This window comes from Coffea arabica, chromosome 11e, assembly GCF_036785885.1.
Source record: "Coffea arabica cultivar ET-39 chromosome 11e, Coffea Arabica ET-39 HiFi, whole genome shotgun sequence".
In the NCBI taxonomy this organism is placed as follows: Eukaryota; Viridiplantae; Streptophyta; class Magnoliopsida; order Gentianales; family Rubiaceae; genus Coffea; species Coffea arabica.
The window spans coordinates 41195063-41213631 of NC_092331.1; the positions used below are offsets into that span (position 1 = coordinate 41195063).

Sequence of the window (18569 nt, forward strand, 5' to 3'; positions counted from 1 at the left end):
TTATATTTTGCTTGGGATAAAACACTTTTACGGTGTTTAATTTATTTTAGATTTGATTTGGAATCATTTATTTAAATTTTTATTACTTGATTATGTAATTAGTTTTGTGAGAAATTGATTTTATTAGAAATTACAGTGATAAATTAATAAATTAAAATTAAGTTTCGGGTCATTTCGGGTCGACCCGCCGCCCCGTAAACCTGAAATTTTCGGGTTCGGGTCAGCATACCTGACCCGTCACGGGTTGGCGGGTCGGGGTTCGGGTCAACAGATTTTCTGGCGGGTCTGTTGACCCGAACCCGACCCGCCAACCTGATTTGGACCCGAATTGCCACCCCTAACTGCAAGCGTGAAGGATTGATTTCATGATAATTTAGAGTTGCGGGATGAGGGAAAAAAACAGGGTGCAAATCCATAACAAAAAAAAATATAAAGTAAATAAATAAAAGGATAAGAGGAAAATGCTTGAATTGACGCTTAAAATGAATTTCGGTCTAGAAAAGCCACACTGCTTCGCAGGACGGGGTAGTTTAAAAGAATAACGCGAAAGGAACATGGCGGGTGCGATCATACCAGCACTAATGCACCGGATCCCATCAGAACTCCGAAGTTAAGCGTGCTTGGGCGAGAGTAGTACTAGGATGGGTGACCCCCTGGGAAGTCCTCGTGTTGCACCCCTCTCTTTTTTGTTTCGAAATCCAAATTTCCTATTCGTTCTTTATCCTGTAGTAATTTAGCTCCGTCGGAACGATTGCTTAATATTTTGCTTCTTGTCGAAGCGTGAAGGAGGATCTGAAGGCGCGAGACAAATCAGGAACGGTACGGCTCGATCAAAGCCCGGATCGTCGCTCAAATTTGTCGGCGCAAATGTATCACCGCAACTAGGGGTGGCAATTTTCGACACGACACGAACCTAACACGAAATTAATGGGTTTGGGTTGAGGTTTCGGGAATTCGGGTCAGAATCGGGTTGGACCCGATGAACCCGAAAAGAAAACCGGTCGATTTCGGGTCAACCCGTGGTGACCTGATATGACCCGTTTACGAATTAAAAATAATTTAATAAACATAAAAATAATTTTATCTAACTAAACTAAGTTATTCTTTTTTTCAAAGGCATTAATTACTTAATCCTAAACGAATTTATTTAATTTGTGTGAAGTTGAAATTATTATACTTGGACAAATAATATATTATATTATTTTTCACTTTTGTATTGTTTTAATTTATTTTATATTTTGCTTGGGATAAAACACTTTTACGGTGTTTAATTTATTTTAGATTTGATTTGGAATCATTTATTTAAATTTTTATTACTTGATTATGTAATTAGTTTTGTGAGAAATTGATTTTATTAGAAATTACAGTGATAAATTAATAAATTAAAATTAAGTTTCGGGTCATTTCGGGTCGACCCGCCGCCCCGTAAACCTGAAATTTTCGGGTTCGGGTCAGCATACCTGACCCGTCACGGGTTGGCGGGTCGGGGTTCGGGTCAACAGATTTTCTGGCGGGTCTGTTGACCCGAACCCGACCCGCCAACCTGATTTGGACCCGAATTGCCACCCCTAACTGCAAGCGTGAAGGATTGATTTCATGATAATTTAGAGTTGCGGGATGAGGGAAAAAAACAGGGTGCAAATCAATAACAAAAAAAAATATAAAGTAAATAAATAAAAGGATAAGAGGAAAATGCTTGAATTGACGCTTAAAATGAATTTCGGTCTAGAAAAGCCACACTGCTTCGCAGGACGGGGTAGTTTAAAAGAATAAAGCGAAAGGAACATGGCGGGTGCGATCATACCAGCACTAATGCACCGGATCCCATCAGAACTCCGAAGTTAAGCGTGCTTGGGCGAGAGTAGTACTAGGATGGGTGACCCCCTGGGAAGTCCTCGTGTTGCACCCCTCTCTTTTTTGTTTCGAAATCCAAATTTCCTATTCGTTCTTTATCCTGTAGTAATTTAGCTCCGTCGGAACGATTGCTTAATATTTTGCTTCTTGTCGAAGCGTGAAGGAGGATCTGAAGGCGCGAGACAAATCAGGAACGGTACGGCTCGATCAAAGCCCGGATCGTCGCTCAAATTTGTCGGCGCAAATGTATCACCGCAACTAGGGGTGGCAATTTTCGACACGACCTGAAAACACGACACGAACCTAACACGAAATTAATGGGTTTGGGTTGAGGTTTCGGGAATTCGGGTCAGAATCGGGTTGGACCCGATGAACCCGAAAAGAAAACCGGTCGATTTCGGGTCAACCCGTGGTGACCTGATATGACCCGTTTACGAATTAAAAATAATTTAATAAACATAAAAATAATTTTATCTAACTAAACTAAGTTATTCTTTTTTTCAAAGGCATTAATTACTTAATCCTAAACGAATTTATTTAATTTGTGTGAAGTTGAAATTATTATACTTGGACAAATAATATATTATATTATTTTTCACTTTTGTATTGTTTTAATTTATTTTATATTTTGCTTGGGATAAAACACTTTTACGGTGTTTAATTTATTTTAGATTTGATTTGGAATCATTTATTTAAATTTTTATTACTTGATTATGTAATTAGTTTTGTGAGAAATTGATTTTATTAGAAATTACAGTGATAAATTAATAAATTAAAATTAAGTTTCGGGTCATTTCGGGTCGACCCGCCGCCCCGTAAACCTGAAATTTTCGGGTTCGGGTCAGCATACCTGACCCGTCACGGGTTGGCGGGTCGGGGTTCGGGTCAACAGATTTTCTGGCGGGTCTGTTGACCCGAACCCGACCCGCCAACCTGATTTGGACCCGAATTGCCACCCCTAACTGCAAGCGTGAAGGATTGATTTCATGATAATTTAGAGTTGCGGGATGAGGGAAAAAAACAGGGTGCAAATCCATAACAAAAAAAAATATAAAGTAAATAAATAAAAGGATAAGAGGAAAATGCTTGAATTGACGCTTAAAATGAATTTCGGTCTAGAAAAGCCACACTGCTTCGCAGGACGGGGTAGTTTAAAAGAATAACGCGAAAGGAACATGGCGGGTGCGATCATACCAGCACTAATGCACCGGATCCCATCAGAACTCCGAAGTTAAGCGTGCTTGGGCGAGAGTAGTACTAGGATGGGTGACCCCCTGGGAAGTCCTCGTGTTGCACCCCTCTCTTTTTTGTTTCGAAATCCAAATTTCCTATTCGTTCTTTATCCTGTAGTAATTTAGCTCCGTCGGAACGATTGCTTAATATTTTGCTTCTTGTCGAAGCGTGAAGGAGGATCTGAAGGCGCGAGACAAATCAGGAACGGTACGGCTCGATCAAAGCCCGGATCGTCGCTCAAATTTGTCGGCGCAAATGTATCACCGCAACTAGGGGTGGCAATTTTCGACACGACACGAACCTAACACGAAATTAATGGGTTTGGGTTGAGGTTTCGGGAATTCGGGTCAGAATCGGGTTGGACCCGATGAACCCGAAAAGAAAACCGGTCGATTTCGGGTCAACCCGTGGTGACCTGATATGACCCGTTTACGAATTAAAAATAATTTAATAAACATAAAAATAATTTTATCTAACTAAACTAAGTTATTCTTTTTTTCAAAGGCATTAATTACTTAATCCTAAACGAATTTATTTAATTTGTGTGAAGTTGAAATTATTATACTTGGACAAATAATATATTATATTATTTTTCACTTTTGTATTGTTTTAATTTATTTTATATTTTGCTTGGGATAAAACACTTTTACGGTGTTTAATTTATTTTAGATTTGATTTGGAATCATTTATTTAAATTTTTATTACTTGATTATGTAATTAGTTTTGTGAGAAATTGATTTTATTAGAAATTACAGTGATAAATTAATAAATTAAAATTAAGTTTCGGGTCATTTCGGGTCGACCCGCCGCCCCGTAAACCTGAAATTTTCGGGTTCGGGTCAGCATACCTGACCCGTCACGGGTTGGCGGGTCGGGGTTCGGGTCAACAGATTTTCTGGCGGGTCTGTTGACCCGAACCCGACCCGCCAACCTGATTTGGACCCGAATTGCCACCCCTAACTGCAAGCGTGAAGGATTGATTTCATGATAATTTAGAGTTGCGGGATGAGGGAAAAAAACAGGGTGCAAATCAATAACAAAAAAAAATATAAAGTAAATAAATAAAAGGATAAGAGGAAAATGCTTGAATTGACGCTTAAAATGAATTTCGGTCTAGAAAAGCCACACTGCTTCGCAGGACGGGGTAGTTTAAAAGAATAAAGCGAAAGGAACATGGCGGGTGCGATCATACCAGCACTAATGCACCGGATCCCATCAGAACTCCGAAGTTAAGCGTGCTTGGGCGAGAGTAGTACTAGGATGGGTGACCCCCTGGGAAGTCCTCGTGTTGCACCCCTCTCTTTTTTGTTTCGAAATCCAAATTTCCTATTCGTTCTTTATCCTGTAGTAATTTAGCTCCGTCGGAACGATTGCTTAATATTTTGCTTCTTGTCGAAGCGTGAAGGAGGATCTGAAGGCGCGAGACAAATCAGGAACGGTACGGCTCGATCAAAGCCCGGATCGTCGCTCAAATTTGTCGGCGCAAATGTATCACCGCAACTAGGGGTGGCAATTTTCGACACGACCTGAAAACACGACACGAACCTAACACGAAATTAATGGGTTTGGGTTGAGGTTTCGGGAATTCGGGTTGGACCCAATGAACCCGAAAAGAAAACCGGTCGATTTCGGGTCAACCCGTGGTGACCTGATATGACCCGTTTACGAATTAAAAATAATTTAATAAACATAAAAATAATTTTATCTAACTAAACTAAGTTATTCTTTTTTTCAAAGGCATTAATTACTTAATCCTAAACGAATTTATTTAATTTGTGTGAAGTTGAAATTATTATACTTGGACAAATAATATATTATATTATTTTTCACTTTTGTATTGTTTTAATTTATTTTATATTTTGCTTGGGATAAAACACTTTTACGGTGTTTAATTTATTTTAGATTTGATTTGGAATCATTTATTTAAATTTTTATTACTTGATTATGTAATTAGTTTTGTGAGAAATTGATTTTATTAGAAATTACAGTGATAAATTAATAAATTAAAATTAAGTTTCGGGTCATTTCGGGTCGACCCGCCGCCCCGTAAACCTGAAATTTTCGGGTTCGGGTCAGCATACCTGACCCGTCACGGGTTGGCGGGTCGGGGTTCGGGTCAACAGATTTTCTGGCGGGTCTGTTGACCCGAACCCGACCCGCCAACCTGATTTGGACCCGAATTGCCACCCCTAACTGCAAGCGTGAAGGATTGATTTCATGATAATTTAGAGTTGCGGGATGAGGGAAAAAAACAGGGTGCAAATCAATAACAAAAAAAAATATAAAGTAAATAAATAAAAGGATAAGAGGAAAATGCTTGAATTGACGCTTAAAATGAATTTCGGTCTAGAAAAGCCACACTGCTTCGCAGGACGGGGTAGTTTAAAAGAATAAAGCGAAAGGAACATGGCGGGTGCGATCATACCAGCACTAATGCACCGGATCCCATCAGAACTCCGAAGTTAAGCGTGCTTGGGCGAGAGTAGTACTAGGATGGGTGACCCCCTGGGAAGTCCTCGTGTTGCACCCCTCTCTTTTTTGTTTCGAAATCCAAATTTCCTATTCGTTCTTTATCCTGTAGTAATTTAGCTCCGTCGGAACGATTGCTTAATATTTTGCTTCTTGTCGAAGCGTGAAGGAGGATCTGAAGGCGCGAGACAAATCAGGAACGGTACGGCTCGATCAAAGCCCGGATCGTCGCTCAAATTTGTCGGCGCAAATGTATCACCGCAACTAGGGGTGGCAATTTTCGACACGACCTGAAAACACGACACGAACCTAACACGAAATTAATGGGTTTGGGTTGAGGTTTCGGGAATTCGGGTCAGAATCGGGTTGGACCCGATGAACCCGAAAAGAAAACCGGTCGATTTCGGGTCAACCCGTGGTGACCTGATATGACCCGTTTACGAATTAAAAATAATTTAATAAACATAAAAATAATTTTATCTAACTAAACTAAGTTATTCTTTTTTTCAAAGGCATTAATTACTTAATCCTAAACGAATTTATTTAATTTGTGTGAAGTTGAAATTATTATACTTGGACAAATAATATATTATATTATTTTTCACTTTTGTATTGTTTTAATTTATTTTATATTTTGCTTGGGATAAAACACTTTTACGGTGTTTAATTTATTTTAGATTTGATTTGGAATCATTTATTTAAATTTTTATTACTTGATTATGTAATTAGTTTTGTGAGAAATTGATTTTATTAGAAATTACAGTGATAAATTAATAAATTAAAATTAAGTTTCGGGTCATTTCGGGTCGACCCGCCGCCCCGTAAACCTGAAATTTTCGGGTTCGGGTCAGCATACCTGACCCGTCACGGGTTGGCGGGTCGGGGTTCGGGTCAACAGATTTTCTGGCGGGTCTGTTGACCCGAACCCGACCCGCCAACCTGATTTGGACCCGAATTGCCACCCCTAACTGCAAGCGTGAAGGATTGATTTCATGATAATTTAGAGTTGCGGGATGAGGGAAAAAAACAGGGTGCAAATCCATAACAAAAAAAAATATAAAGTAAATAAATAAAAGGATAAGAGGAAAATGCTTGAATTGACGCTTAAAATGAATTTCGGTCTAGAAAAGCCACACTGCTTCGCAGGACGGGGTAGTTTAAAAGAATAACGCGAAAGGAACATGGCGGGTGCGATCATACCAGCACTAATGCACCGGATCCCATCAGAACTCCGAAGTTAAGCGTGCTTGGGCGAGAGTAGTACTAGGATGGGTGACCCCCTGGGAAGTCCTCGTGTTGCACCCCTCTCTTTTTTGTTTCGAAATCCAAATTTCCTATTCGTTCTTTATCCTGTAGTAATTTAGCTCCGTCGGAACGATTGCTTAATATTTTGCTTCTTGTCGAAGCGTGAAGGAGGATCTGAAGGCGCGAGACAAATCAGGAACGGTACGGCTCGATCAAAGCCCGGATCGTCGCTCAAATTTGTCGGCGCAAATGTATCACCGCAACTAGGGGTGGCAATTTTCGACACGACACGAACCTAACACGAAATTAATGGGTTTGGGTTGAGGTTTCGGGAATTCGGGTCAGAATCGGGTTGGACCCGATGAACCCGAAAAGAAAACCGGTCGATTTCGGGTCAACCCGTGGTGACCTGATATGACCCGTTTACGAATTAAAAATAATTTAATAAACATAAAAATAATTTTATCTAACTAAACTAAGTTATTCTTTTTTTCAAAGGCATTAATTACTTAATCCTAAACGAATTTATTTAATTTGTGTGAAGTTGAAATTATTATACTTGGACAAATAATATATTATATTATTTTTCACTTTTGTATTGTTTTAATTTATTTTATATTTTGCTTGGGATAAAACACTTTTACGGTGTTTAATTTATTTTAGATTTGATTTGGAATCATTTATTTAAATTTTTATTACTTGATTATGTAATTAGTTTTGTGAGAAATTGATTTTATTAGAAATTACAGTGATAAATTAATAAATTAAAATTAAGTTTCGGGTCATTTCGGGTCGACCCGCCGCCCCGTAAACCTGAAATTTTCGGGTTCGGGTCAGCATACCTGACCCGTCACGGGTTGGCGGGTCGGGGTTCGGGTCAACAGATTTTCTGGCGGGTCTGTTGACCCGAACCCGACCCGCCAACCTGATTTGGACCCGAATTGCCACCCCTAACTGCAAGCGTGAAGGATTGATTTCATGATAATTTAGAGTTGCGGGATGAGGGAAAAAAACAGGGTGCAAATCAATAACAAAAAAAAATATAAAGTAAATAAATAAAAGGATAAGAGGAAAATGCTTGAATTGACGCTTAAAATGAATTTCGGTCTAGAAAAGCCACACTGCTTCGCAGGACGGGGTAGTTTAAAAGAATAAAGCGAAAGGAACATGGCGGGTGCGATCATACCAGCACTAATGCACCGGATCCCATCAGAACTCCGAAGTTAAGCGTGCTTGGGCGAGAGTAGTACTAGGATGGGTGACCCCCTGGGAAGTCCTCGTGTTGCACCCCTCTCTTTTTTGTTTCGAAATCCAAATTTCCTATTCGTTCTTTATCCTGTAGTAATTTAGCTCCGTCGGAACGATTGCTTAATATTTTGCTTCTTGTCGAAGCGTGAAGGAGGATCTGAAGGCGCGAGACAAATCAGGAACGGTACGGCTCGATCAAAGCCCGGATCGTCGCTCAAATTTGTCGGCGCAAATGTATCACCGCAACTAGGGGTGGCAATTTTCGACACGACCTGAAAACACGACACGAACCTAACACGAAATTAATGGGTTTGGGTTGAGGTTTCGGGAATTCGGGTTGGACCCAATGAACCCGAAAAGAAAACCGGTCGATTTCGGGTCAACCCGTGGTGACCTGATATGACCCGTTTACGAATTAAAAATAATTTAATAAACATAAAAATAATTTTATCTAACTAAACTAAGTTATTCTTTTTTTCAAAGGCATTAATTACTTAATCCTAAACGAATTTATTTAATTTGTGTGAAGTTGAAATTATTATACTTGGACAAATAATATATTATATTATTTTTCACTTTTGTATTGTTTTAATTTATTTTATATTTTGCTTGGGATAAAACACTTTTACGGTGTTTAATTTATTTTAGATTTGATTTGGAATCATTTATTTAAATTTTTATTACTTGATTATGTAATTAGTTTTGTGAGAAATTGATTTTATTAGAAATTACAGTGATAAATTAATAAATTAAAATTAAGTTTCGGGTCATTTCGGGTCGACCCGCCGCCCCGTAAACCTGAAATTTTCGGGTTCGGGTCAGCATACCTGACCCGTCACGGGTTGGCGGGTCGGGGTTCGGGTCAACAGATTTTCTGGCGGGTCTGTTGACCCGAACCCGACCCGCCAACCTGATTTGGACCCGAATTGCCACCCCTAACTGCAAGCGTGAAGGATTGATTTCATGATAATTTAGAGTTGCGGGATGAGGGAAAAAAACAGGGTGCAAATCAATAACAAAAAAAAATATAAAGTAAATAAATAAAAGGATAAGAGGAAAATGCTTGAATTGACGCTTAAAATGAATTTCGGTCTAGAAAAGCCACACTGCTTCGCAGGACGGGGTAGTTTAAAAGAATAAAGCGAAAGGAACATGGCGGGTGCGATCATACCAGCACTAATGCACCGGATCCCATCAGAACTCCGAAGTTAAGCGTGCTTGGGCGAGAGTAGTACTAGGATGGGTGACCCCCTGGGAAGTCCTCGTGTTGCACCCCTCTCTTTTTTGTTTCGAAATCCAAATTTCCTATTCGTTCTTTATCCTGTAGTAATTTAGCTCCGTCGGAACGATTGCTTAATATTTTGCTTCTTGTCGAAGCGTGAAGGAGGATCTGAAGGCGCGAGACAAATCAGGAACGGTACGGCTCGATCAAAGCCCGGATCGTCGCTCAAATTTGTCGGCGCAAATGTATCACCGCAACTAGGGGTGGCAATTTTCGACACGACCTGAAAACACGACACGAACCTAACACGAAATTAATGGGTTTGGGTTGAGGTTTCGGGAATTCGGGTCAGAATCGGGTTGGACCCGATGAACCCGAAAAGAAAACCGGTCGATTTCGGGTCAACCCGTGGTGACCTGATATGACCCGTTTACGAATTAAAAATAATTTAATAAACATAAAAATAATTTTATCTAACTAAACTAAGTTATTCTTTTTTTCAAAGGCATTAATTACTTAATCCTAAACGAATTTATTTAATTTGTGTGAAGTTGAAATTATTATACTTGGACAAATAATATATTATATTATTTTTCACTTTTGTATTGTTTTAATTTATTTTATATTTTGCTTGGGATAAAACACTTTTACGGTGTTTAATTTATTTTAGATTTGATTTGGAATCATTTATTTAAATTTTTATTACTTGATTATGTAATTAGTTTTGTGAGAAATTGATTTTATTAGAAATTACAGTGATAAATTAATAAATTAAAATTAAGTTTCGGGTCATTTCGGGTCGACCCGCCGCCCCGTAAACCTGAAATTTTCGGGTTCGGGTCAGCATACCTGACCCGTCACGGGTTGGCGGGTCGGGGTTCGGGTCAACAGATTTTCTGGCGGGTCTGTTGACCCGAACCCGACCCGCCAACCTGATTTGGACCCGAATTGCCACCCCTAACTGCAAGCGTGAAGGATTGATTTCATGATAATTTAGAGTTGCGGGATGAGGGAAAAAAACAGGGTGCAAATCCATAACAAAAAAAAATATAAAGTAAATAAATAAAAGGATAAGAGGAAAATGCTTGAATTGACGCTTAAAATGAATTTCGGTCTAGAAAAGCCACACTGCTTCGCAGGACGGGGTAGTTTAAAAGAATAACGCGAAAGGAACATGGCGGGTGCGATCATACCAGCACTAATGCACCGGATCCCATCAGAACTCCGAAGTTAAGCGTGCTTGGGCGAGAGTAGTACTAGGATGGGTGACCCCCTGGGAAGTCCTCGTGTTGCACCCCTCTCTTTTTTGTTTCGAAATCCAAATTTCCTATTCGTTCTTTATCCTGTAGTAATTTAGCTCCGTCGGAACGATTGCTTAATATTTTGCTTCTTGTCGAAGCGTGAAGGAGGATCTGAAGGCGCGAGACAAATCAGGAACGGTACGGCTCGATCAAAGCCCGGATCGTCGCTCAAATTTGTCGGCGCAAATGTATCACCGCAACTAGGGGTGGCAATTTTCGACACGACACGAACCTAACACGAAATTAATGGGTTTGGGTTGAGGTTTCGGGAATTCGGGTCAGAATCGGGTTGGACCCGATGAACCCGAAAAGAAAACCGGTCGATTTCGGGTCAACCCGTGGTGACCTGATATGACCCGTTTACGAATTAAAAATAATTTAATAAACATAAAAATAATTTTATCTAACTAAACTAAGTTATTCTTTTTTTCAAAGGCATTAATTACTTAATCCTAAACGAATTTATTTAATTTGTGTGAAGTTGAAATTATTATACTTGGACAAATAATATATTATATTATTTTTCACTTTTGTATTGTTTTAATTTATTTTATATTTTGCTTGGGATAAAACACTTTTACGGTGTTTAATTTATTTTAGATTTGATTTGGAATCATTTATTTAAATTTTTATTACTTGATTATGTAATTAGTTTTGTGAGAAATTGATTTTATTAGAAATTACAGTGATAAATTAATAAATTAAAATTAAGTTTCGGGTCATTTCGGGTCGACCCGCCGCCCCGTAAACCTGAAATTTTCGGGTTCGGGTCAGCATACCTGACCCGTCACGGGTTGGCGGGTCGGGGTTCGGGTCAACAGATTTTCTGGCGGGTCTGTTGACCCGAACCCGACCCGCCAACCTGATTTGGACCCGAATTGCCACCCCTAACTGCAAGCGTGAAGGATTGATTTCATGATAATTTAGAGTTGCGGGATGAGGGAAAAAAACAGGGTGCAAATCCATAACAAAAAAAAATATAAAGTAAATAAATAAAAGGATAAGAGGAAAATGCTTGAATTGACGCTTAAAATGAATTTCGGTCTAGAAAAGCCACACTGCTTCGCAGGACGGGGTAGTTTAAAAGAATAAAGCGAAAGGAACATGGCGGGTGCGATCATACCAGCACTAATGCACCGGATCCCATCAGAACTCCGAAGTTAAGCGTGCTTGGGCGAGAGTAGTACTAGGATGGGTGACCCCCTGGGAAGTCCTCGTGTTGCACCCCTCTCTTTTTTGTTTCGAAATCCAAATTTCCTATTCGTTCTTTATCCTGTAGTAATTTAGCTCCGTCGGAACGATTGCTTAATATTTTGCTTCTTGTCGAAGCGTGAAGGAGGATCTGAAGGCGCGAGACAAATCAGGAACGGTACGGCTCGATCAAAGCCCGGATCGTCGCTCAAATTTGTCGGCGCAAATGTATCACCGCAACTAGGGGTGGCAATTTTCGACACGACACGAACCTAACACGAAATTAATGGGTTTGGGTTGAGGTTTCGGGAATTCGGGTCAGAATCGGGTTGGACCCGATGAACCCGAAAAGAAAACCGGTCGATTTCGGGTCAACCCGTGGTGACCTGATATGACCCGTTTACGAATTAAAAATAATTTAATAAACATAAAAATAATTTTATCTAACTAAACTAAGTTATTCTTTTTTTCAAAGGCATTAATTACTTAATCCTAAACGAATTTATTTAATTTGTGTGAAGTTGAAATTATTATACTTGGACAAATAATATATTATATTATTTTTCACTTTTGTATTGTTTTAATTTATTTTATATTTTGCTTGGGATAAAACACTTTTACGGTGTTTAATTTATTTTAGATTTGATTTGGAATCATTTATTTAAATTTTTATTACTTGATTATGTAATTAGTTTTGTGAGAAATTGATTTTATTAGAAATTACAGTGATAAATTAATAAATTAAAATTAAGTTTCGGGTCATTTCGGGTCGACCCGCCGCCCCGTAAACCTGAAATTTTCGGGTTCGGGTCAGCATACCTGACCCGTCACGGGTTGGCGGGTCGGGGTTCGGGTCAACAGATTTTCTGGCGGGTCTGTTGACCCGAACCCGACCCGCCAACCTGATTTGGACCCGAATTGCCACCCCTAACTGCAAGCGTGAAGGATTGATTTCATGATAATTTAGAGTTGCGGGATGAGGGAAAAAAACAGGGTGCAAATCAATAACAAAAAAAAATATAAAGTAAATAAATAAAAGGATAAGAGGAAAATGCTTGAATTGACGCTTAAAATGAATTTCGGTCTAGAAAAGCCACACTGCTTCGCAGGACGGGGTAGTTTAAAAGAATAAAGCGAAAGGAACATGGCGGGTGCGATCATACCAGCACTAATGCACCGGATCCCATCAGAACTCCGAAGTTAAGCGTGCTTGGGCGAGAGTAGTACTAGGATGGGTGACCCCCTGGGAAGTCCTCGTGTTGCACCCCTCTCTTTTTTGTTTCGAAATCCAAATTTCCTATTCGTTCTTTATCCTGTAGTAATTTAGCTCCGTCGGAACGATTGCTTAATATTTTGCTTCTTGTCGAAGCGTGAAGGAGGATCTGAAGGCGCGAGACAAATCAGGAACGGTACGGCTCGATCAAAGCCCGGATCGTCGCTCAAATTTGTCGGCGCAAATGTATCACCGCAACTAGGGGTGGCAATTTTCGACACGACCTGAAAACACGACACGAACCTAACACGAAATTAATGGGTTTGGGTTGAGGTTTCGGGAATTCGGGTTGGACCCAATGAACCCGAAAAGAAAACCGGTCGATTTCGGGTCAACCCGTGGTGACCTGATATGACCCGTTTACGAATTAAAAATAATTTAATAAACATAAAAATAATTTTATCTAACTAAACTAAGTTATTCTTTTTTTCAAAGGCATTAATTACTTAATCCTAAACGAATTTATTTAATTTGTGTGAAGTTGAAATTATTATACTTGGACAAATAATATATTATATTATTTTTCACTTTTGTATTGTTTTAATTTATTTTATATTTTGCTTGGGATAAAACACTTTTACGGTGTTTAATTTATTTTAGATTTGATTTGGAATCATTTATTTAAATTTTTATTACTTGATTATGTAATTAGTTTTGTGAGAAATTGATTTTATTAGAAATTACAGTGATAAATTAATAAATTAAAATTAAGTTTCGGGTCATTTCGGGTCGACCCGCCGCCCCGTAAACCTGAAATTTTCGGGTTCGGGTCAGCATACCTGACCCGTCACGGGTTGGCGGGTCGGGGTTCGGGTCAACAGATTTTCTGGCGGGTCTGTTGACCCGAACCCGACCCGCCAACCTGATTTGGACCCGAATTGCCACCCCTAACTGCAAGCGTGAAGGATTGATTTCATGATAATTTAGAGTTGCGGGATGAGGGAAAAAAACAGGGTGCAAATCAATAACAAAAAAAAATATAAAGTAAATAAATAAAAGGATAAGAGGAAAATGCTTGAATTGACGCTTAAAATGAATTTCGGTCTAGAAAAGCCACACTGCTTCGCAGGACGGGGTAGTTTAAAAGAATAAAGCGAAAGGAACATGGCGGGTGCGATCATACCAGCACTAATGCACCGGATCCCATCAGAACTCCGAAGTTAAGCGTGCTTGGGCGAGAGTAGTACTAGGATGGGTGACCCCCTGGGAAGTCCTCGTGTTGCACCCCTCTCTTTTTTGTTTCGAAATCCAAATTTCCTATTCGTTCTTTATCCTGTAGTAATTTAGCTCCGTCGGAACGATTGCTTAATATTTTGCTTCTTGTCGAAGCGTGAAGGAGGATCTGAAGGCGCGAGACAAATCAGGAACGGTACGGCTCGATCAAAGCCCGGATCGTCGCTCAAATTTGTCGGCGCAAATGTATCACCGCAACTAGGGGTGGCAATTTTCGACACGACCTGAAAACACGACACGAACCTAACACGAAATTAATGGGTTTGGGTTGAGGTTTCGGGAATTCGGGTCAGAATCGGGTTGGACCCGATGAACCCGAAAAGAAAACCGGTCGATTTCGGGTCAACCCGTGGTGACCTGATATGACCCGTTTACGAATTAAAAATAATTTAATAAACATAAAAATAATTTTATCTAACTAAACTAAGTTATTCTTTTTTTCAAAGGCATTAATTACTTAATCCTAAACGAATTTATTTAATTTGTGTGAAGTTGAAATTATTATACTTGGACAAATAATATATTATATTATTTTTCACTTTTGTATTGTTTTAATTTATTTTATATTTTGCTTGGGATAAAACACTTTTACGGTGTTTAATTTATTTTAGATTTGATTTGGAATCATTTATTTAAATTTTTATTACTTGATTATGTAATTAGTTTTGTGAGAAATTGATTTTATTAGAAATTACAGTGATAAATTAATAAATTAAAATTAAGTTTCGGGTCATTTCGGGTCGACCCGCCGCCCCGTAAACCTGAAATTTTCGGGTTCGGGTCAGCATACCTGACCCGTCACGGGTTGGCGGGTCGGGGTTCGGGTCAACAGATTTTCTGGCGGGTCTGTTGACCCGAACCCGACCCGCCAACCTGATTTGGACCCGAATTGCCACCCCTAACTGCAAGCGTGAAGGATTGATTTCATGATAATTTAGAGTTGCGGGATGAGGGAAAAAAACAGGGTGCAAATCCATAACAAAAAAAAATATAAAGTAAATAAATAAAAGGATAAGAGGAAAATGCTTGAATTGACGCTTAAAATGAATTTCGGTCTAGAAAAGCCACACTGCTTCGCAGGACGGGGTAGTTTAAAAGAATAACGCGAAAGGAACATGGCGGGTGCGATCATACCAGCACTAATGCACCGGATCCCATCAGAACTCCGAAGTTAAGCGTGCTTGGGCGAGAGTAGTACTAGGATGGGTGACCCCCTGGGAAGTCCTCGTGTTGCACCCCTCTCTTTTTTGTTTCGAAATCCAAATTTCCTATTCGTTCTTTATCCTGTAGTAATTTAGCTCCGTCGGAACGATTGCTTAATATTTTGCTTCTTGTCGAAGCGTGAAGGAGGATCTGAAGGCGCGAGACAAATCAGGAACGGTACGGCTCGATCAAAGCCCGGATCGTCGCTCAAATTTGTCGGCGCAAATGTATCACCGCAACTAGGGGTGGCAATTTTCGACACGACACGAACCTAACACGAAATTAATGGGTTTGGGTTGAGGTTTCGGGAATTCGGGTCAGAATCGGGTTGGACCCGATGAACCCGAAAAGAAAACCGGTCGATTTCGGGTCAACCCGTGGTGACCTGATATGACCCGTTTACGAATTAAAAATAATTTAATAAACATAAAAATAATTTTATCTAACTAAACTAAGTTATTCTTTTTTTCAAAGGCATTAATTACTTAATCCTAAACGAATTTATTTAATTTGTGTGAAGTTGAAATTATTATACTTGGACAAATAATATATTATATTATTTTTCACTTTTGTATTGTTTTAATTTATTTTATATTTTGCTTGGGATAAAACACTTTTACGGTGTTTAATTTATTTTAGATTTGATTTGGAATCATTTATTTAAATTTTTATTACTTGATTATGTAATTAGTTTTGTGAGAAATTGATTTTATTAGAAATTACAGTGATAAATTAATAAATTAAAATTAAGTTTCGGGTCATTTCGGGTCGACCCGCCGCCCCGTAAACCTGAAATTTTCGGGTTCGGGTCAGCATACCTGACCCGTCACGGGTTGGCGGGTCGGGGTTCGGGTCAACAGATTTTCTGGCGGGTCTGTTGACCCGAACCCGACCCGCCAACCTGATTTGGACCCGAATTGCCACCCCTAACTGCAAGCGTGAAGGATTGATTTCATGATAATTTAGAGTTGCGGGATGAGGGAAAAAAACAGGGTGCAAATCCATAACAAAAAAAAATATAAAGTAAATAAATAAAAGGATAAGAGGAAAATGCTTGAATTGACGCTTAAAATGAATTTCGGTCTAGAAAAGCCACACTGCTTCGCAGGACGGGGTAGTTTAAAAGAATAAAGCGAAAGGAACATGGCGGGTGCGATCATACCAGCACTAATGCACCGGATCCCATCAGAACTCCGAAGTTAAGCGTGCTTGGGCGAGAGTAGTACTAGGATGGGTGACCCCCTGGGAAGTCCTCGTGTTGCACCCCTCTCTTTTTTGTTTCGAAATCCAAATTTCCTATTCGTTCTTTATCCTGTAGTAATTTAGCTCCGTCGGAACGATTGCTTAATATTTTGCTTCTTGTCGAAGCGTGAAGGAGGATCTGAAGGCGCGAGACAAATCAGGAACGGTACGGCTCGATCAAAGCCCGGATCGTCGCTCAAATTTGTCGGCGCAAATGTATCACCGCAACTAGGGGTGGCAATTTTCGACACGACACGAACCTAACACGAAATTAATGGGTTTGGGTTGAGGTTTCGGGAATTCGGGTCAGAATCGGGTTGGACCCGATGAACCCGAAAAGAAAACCGGTCGATTTCGGGTCAACCCGTGGTGACCTGATATGACCCGTTTACGAATTAAAAATAATTTAATAAACATAAAAATAATTTTATCTAACTAAACTAAGTTATTCTTTTTTTCAAAGGCATTAATTACTTAATCCTAAACGAATTTATTTAATTTGTGTGAAGTTGAAATTATTATACTTGGACAAATAATATATTATATTATTTTTCACTTTTGTATTGTTTTAATTTATTTTATATTTTGCTTGGGATAAAACACTTTTACGGTGTTTAATTTATTTTAGATTTGATTTGGAATCATTTATTTAAATTTTTATTACTTGATTATGTAATTAGTTTTGTGAGAAATTGATTTTATTAGAAATTACAGTGATAAATTAATAAATTAAAATTAAGTTTCGGGTCATTTCGGGTCGACCCGCCGCCCCGTAAACCTGAAATTTTCGGGTTCGGGTCAGCATACCTGACCCGTCACGGGTTGGCGGGTCGGGGTTCGGGTCAACAGATTTTCTGGCGGGTCTGTTGACCCGAACCCGACCCGCCAACCTGATTTGGACCCGAATTGCCACCCCTAACTGCAAGCGTGAAGGATTGATTTCATGATAATTTAGAGTTGCGGGATGAGGGAAAAAAACAGGGTGCAAATCAATAACAAAAAAAAATATAAAGTAAATAAATAAAAGGATAAGAGGAAAATGCTTGAATTGACGCTTAAAATGAATTTCGGTCTAGAAAAGCCACACTGCTTCGCAGGACGGGGTAGTTTAAAAGAATAAAGCGAAAGGAACATGGCGGGTGCGATCATACCAGCACTAATGCACCGGATCCCATCAGAACTCCGAAGTTAAGCGTGCTTGGGCGAGAGTAGTACTAGGATGGGTGACCCCCTGGGAAGTCCTCGTGTTGCACCCCTCTCTTTTTTGTTTCGAAATCCAAATTTCCTATTCGTTCTTTATCCTGTAGTAATTTAGCTCCGTCGGAACGATTGCTTAATATTTTGCTTCTTGTCGAAGCGTGAAGGAGGATCTGAAGGCGCGAGACAAATCAGGAACGGTACGGCTCGATCAAAGCCCGGATCGTCGCTCAAATTTGTCGGCGCAAATGTATCACCGCAACTAGGGGTGGCAATTTTCGACACGACCTGAAAACACGACACGAACCTAACACGAAATTAATGGGTTTGGGTTGAGGTTTCGGGAATTCGGGTTGGACCCAATGAACCCGAAAAGAAAACCGGTCGATTTCGGGTCAACCCGTGGTGACCTGATATGACCCGTTTACGAATTAAAAATAATTTAATAAACATAAAAATAATTTTATCTAACTAAACTAAGTTATTCTTTTTTTCAAAGGCATTAATTACTTAATCCTAAACGAATTTATTTAATTTGTGTGAAGTTGAAATTATTATACTTGGACAAATAATATATTATATTATTTTTCACTTTTGTATTGTTTTAATTTATTTTATATTTTGCTTGGGATAAAACACTTTTACGGTGTTTAATTTA

The 18569-nt window shown here is 39.3% G+C and overlaps 15 non-coding genes across 15 annotated transcripts; all 15 read left to right on the forward strand.

The window, feature by feature from the left end:
- The first annotated feature begins 559 nt into the window (after nucleotides 1-559).
- On the forward strand, nucleotides 560-678 carry LOC140028909 (5S ribosomal RNA). Its single transcript, XR_011832814.1, has one exon. It is a non-coding gene; the product is annotated as a 5S ribosomal RNA (ribosomal RNA).
- A 1112-nt stretch (nucleotides 679-1790) lies between these two features.
- Nucleotides 1791-1909, forward strand: LOC140028910 (5S ribosomal RNA). The gene has a single exon (XR_011832815.1). It is a non-coding gene; the product is annotated as a 5S ribosomal RNA (ribosomal RNA).
- A 1125-nt stretch (nucleotides 1910-3034) lies between these two features.
- On the forward strand, nucleotides 3035-3153 carry LOC140028911 (5S ribosomal RNA). The gene has a single exon (XR_011832816.1). It is a non-coding gene; the product is annotated as a 5S ribosomal RNA (ribosomal RNA).
- A 1112-nt stretch (nucleotides 3154-4265) lies between these two features.
- Nucleotides 4266-4384, forward strand: LOC140028912 (5S ribosomal RNA). The gene has a single exon (XR_011832817.1). It is a non-coding gene; the product is annotated as a 5S ribosomal RNA (ribosomal RNA).
- A 1114-nt stretch (nucleotides 4385-5498) lies between these two features.
- Nucleotides 5499-5617, forward strand: LOC140028913 (5S ribosomal RNA). Its single transcript, XR_011832818.1, has one exon. It is a non-coding gene; the product is annotated as a 5S ribosomal RNA (ribosomal RNA).
- A 1125-nt stretch (nucleotides 5618-6742) lies between these two features.
- On the forward strand, nucleotides 6743-6861 carry LOC140028914 (5S ribosomal RNA). Its single transcript, XR_011832819.1, has one exon. It is a non-coding gene; the product is annotated as a 5S ribosomal RNA (ribosomal RNA).
- Nucleotides 6862-7973: 1112 nt separating this feature from the next.
- On the forward strand, nucleotides 7974-8092 carry LOC140028915 (5S ribosomal RNA). Its single transcript, XR_011832820.1, has one exon. It is a non-coding gene; the product is annotated as a 5S ribosomal RNA (ribosomal RNA).
- A 1114-nt stretch (nucleotides 8093-9206) lies between these two features.
- LOC140028916 (5S ribosomal RNA) lies at nucleotides 9207-9325 on the forward strand. The gene has a single exon (XR_011832821.1). It is a non-coding gene; the product is annotated as a 5S ribosomal RNA (ribosomal RNA).
- A 1125-nt stretch (nucleotides 9326-10450) lies between these two features.
- Nucleotides 10451-10569, forward strand: LOC140028917 (5S ribosomal RNA). Its single transcript, XR_011832822.1, has one exon. It is a non-coding gene; the product is annotated as a 5S ribosomal RNA (ribosomal RNA).
- Nucleotides 10570-11681: 1112 nt separating this feature from the next.
- On the forward strand, nucleotides 11682-11800 carry LOC140028919 (5S ribosomal RNA). Its single transcript, XR_011832824.1, has one exon. It is a non-coding gene; the product is annotated as a 5S ribosomal RNA (ribosomal RNA).
- Nucleotides 11801-12912: 1112 nt separating this feature from the next.
- Nucleotides 12913-13031, forward strand: LOC140028920 (5S ribosomal RNA). Its single transcript, XR_011832825.1, has one exon. It is a non-coding gene; the product is annotated as a 5S ribosomal RNA (ribosomal RNA).
- A 1114-nt stretch (nucleotides 13032-14145) lies between these two features.
- Nucleotides 14146-14264, forward strand: LOC140028921 (5S ribosomal RNA). Its single transcript, XR_011832826.1, has one exon. It is a non-coding gene; the product is annotated as a 5S ribosomal RNA (ribosomal RNA).
- Nucleotides 14265-15389: 1125 nt separating this feature from the next.
- On the forward strand, nucleotides 15390-15508 carry LOC140028922 (5S ribosomal RNA). Its single transcript, XR_011832827.1, has one exon. It is a non-coding gene; the product is annotated as a 5S ribosomal RNA (ribosomal RNA).
- A 1112-nt stretch (nucleotides 15509-16620) lies between these two features.
- LOC140028923 (5S ribosomal RNA) lies at nucleotides 16621-16739 on the forward strand. Its single transcript, XR_011832828.1, has one exon. It is a non-coding gene; the product is annotated as a 5S ribosomal RNA (ribosomal RNA).
- A 1112-nt stretch (nucleotides 16740-17851) lies between these two features.
- On the forward strand, nucleotides 17852-17970 carry LOC140028924 (5S ribosomal RNA). The gene has a single exon (XR_011832829.1). It is a non-coding gene; the product is annotated as a 5S ribosomal RNA (ribosomal RNA).
- The last annotated feature ends 599 nt before the right edge of the window (nucleotides 17971-18569 follow it).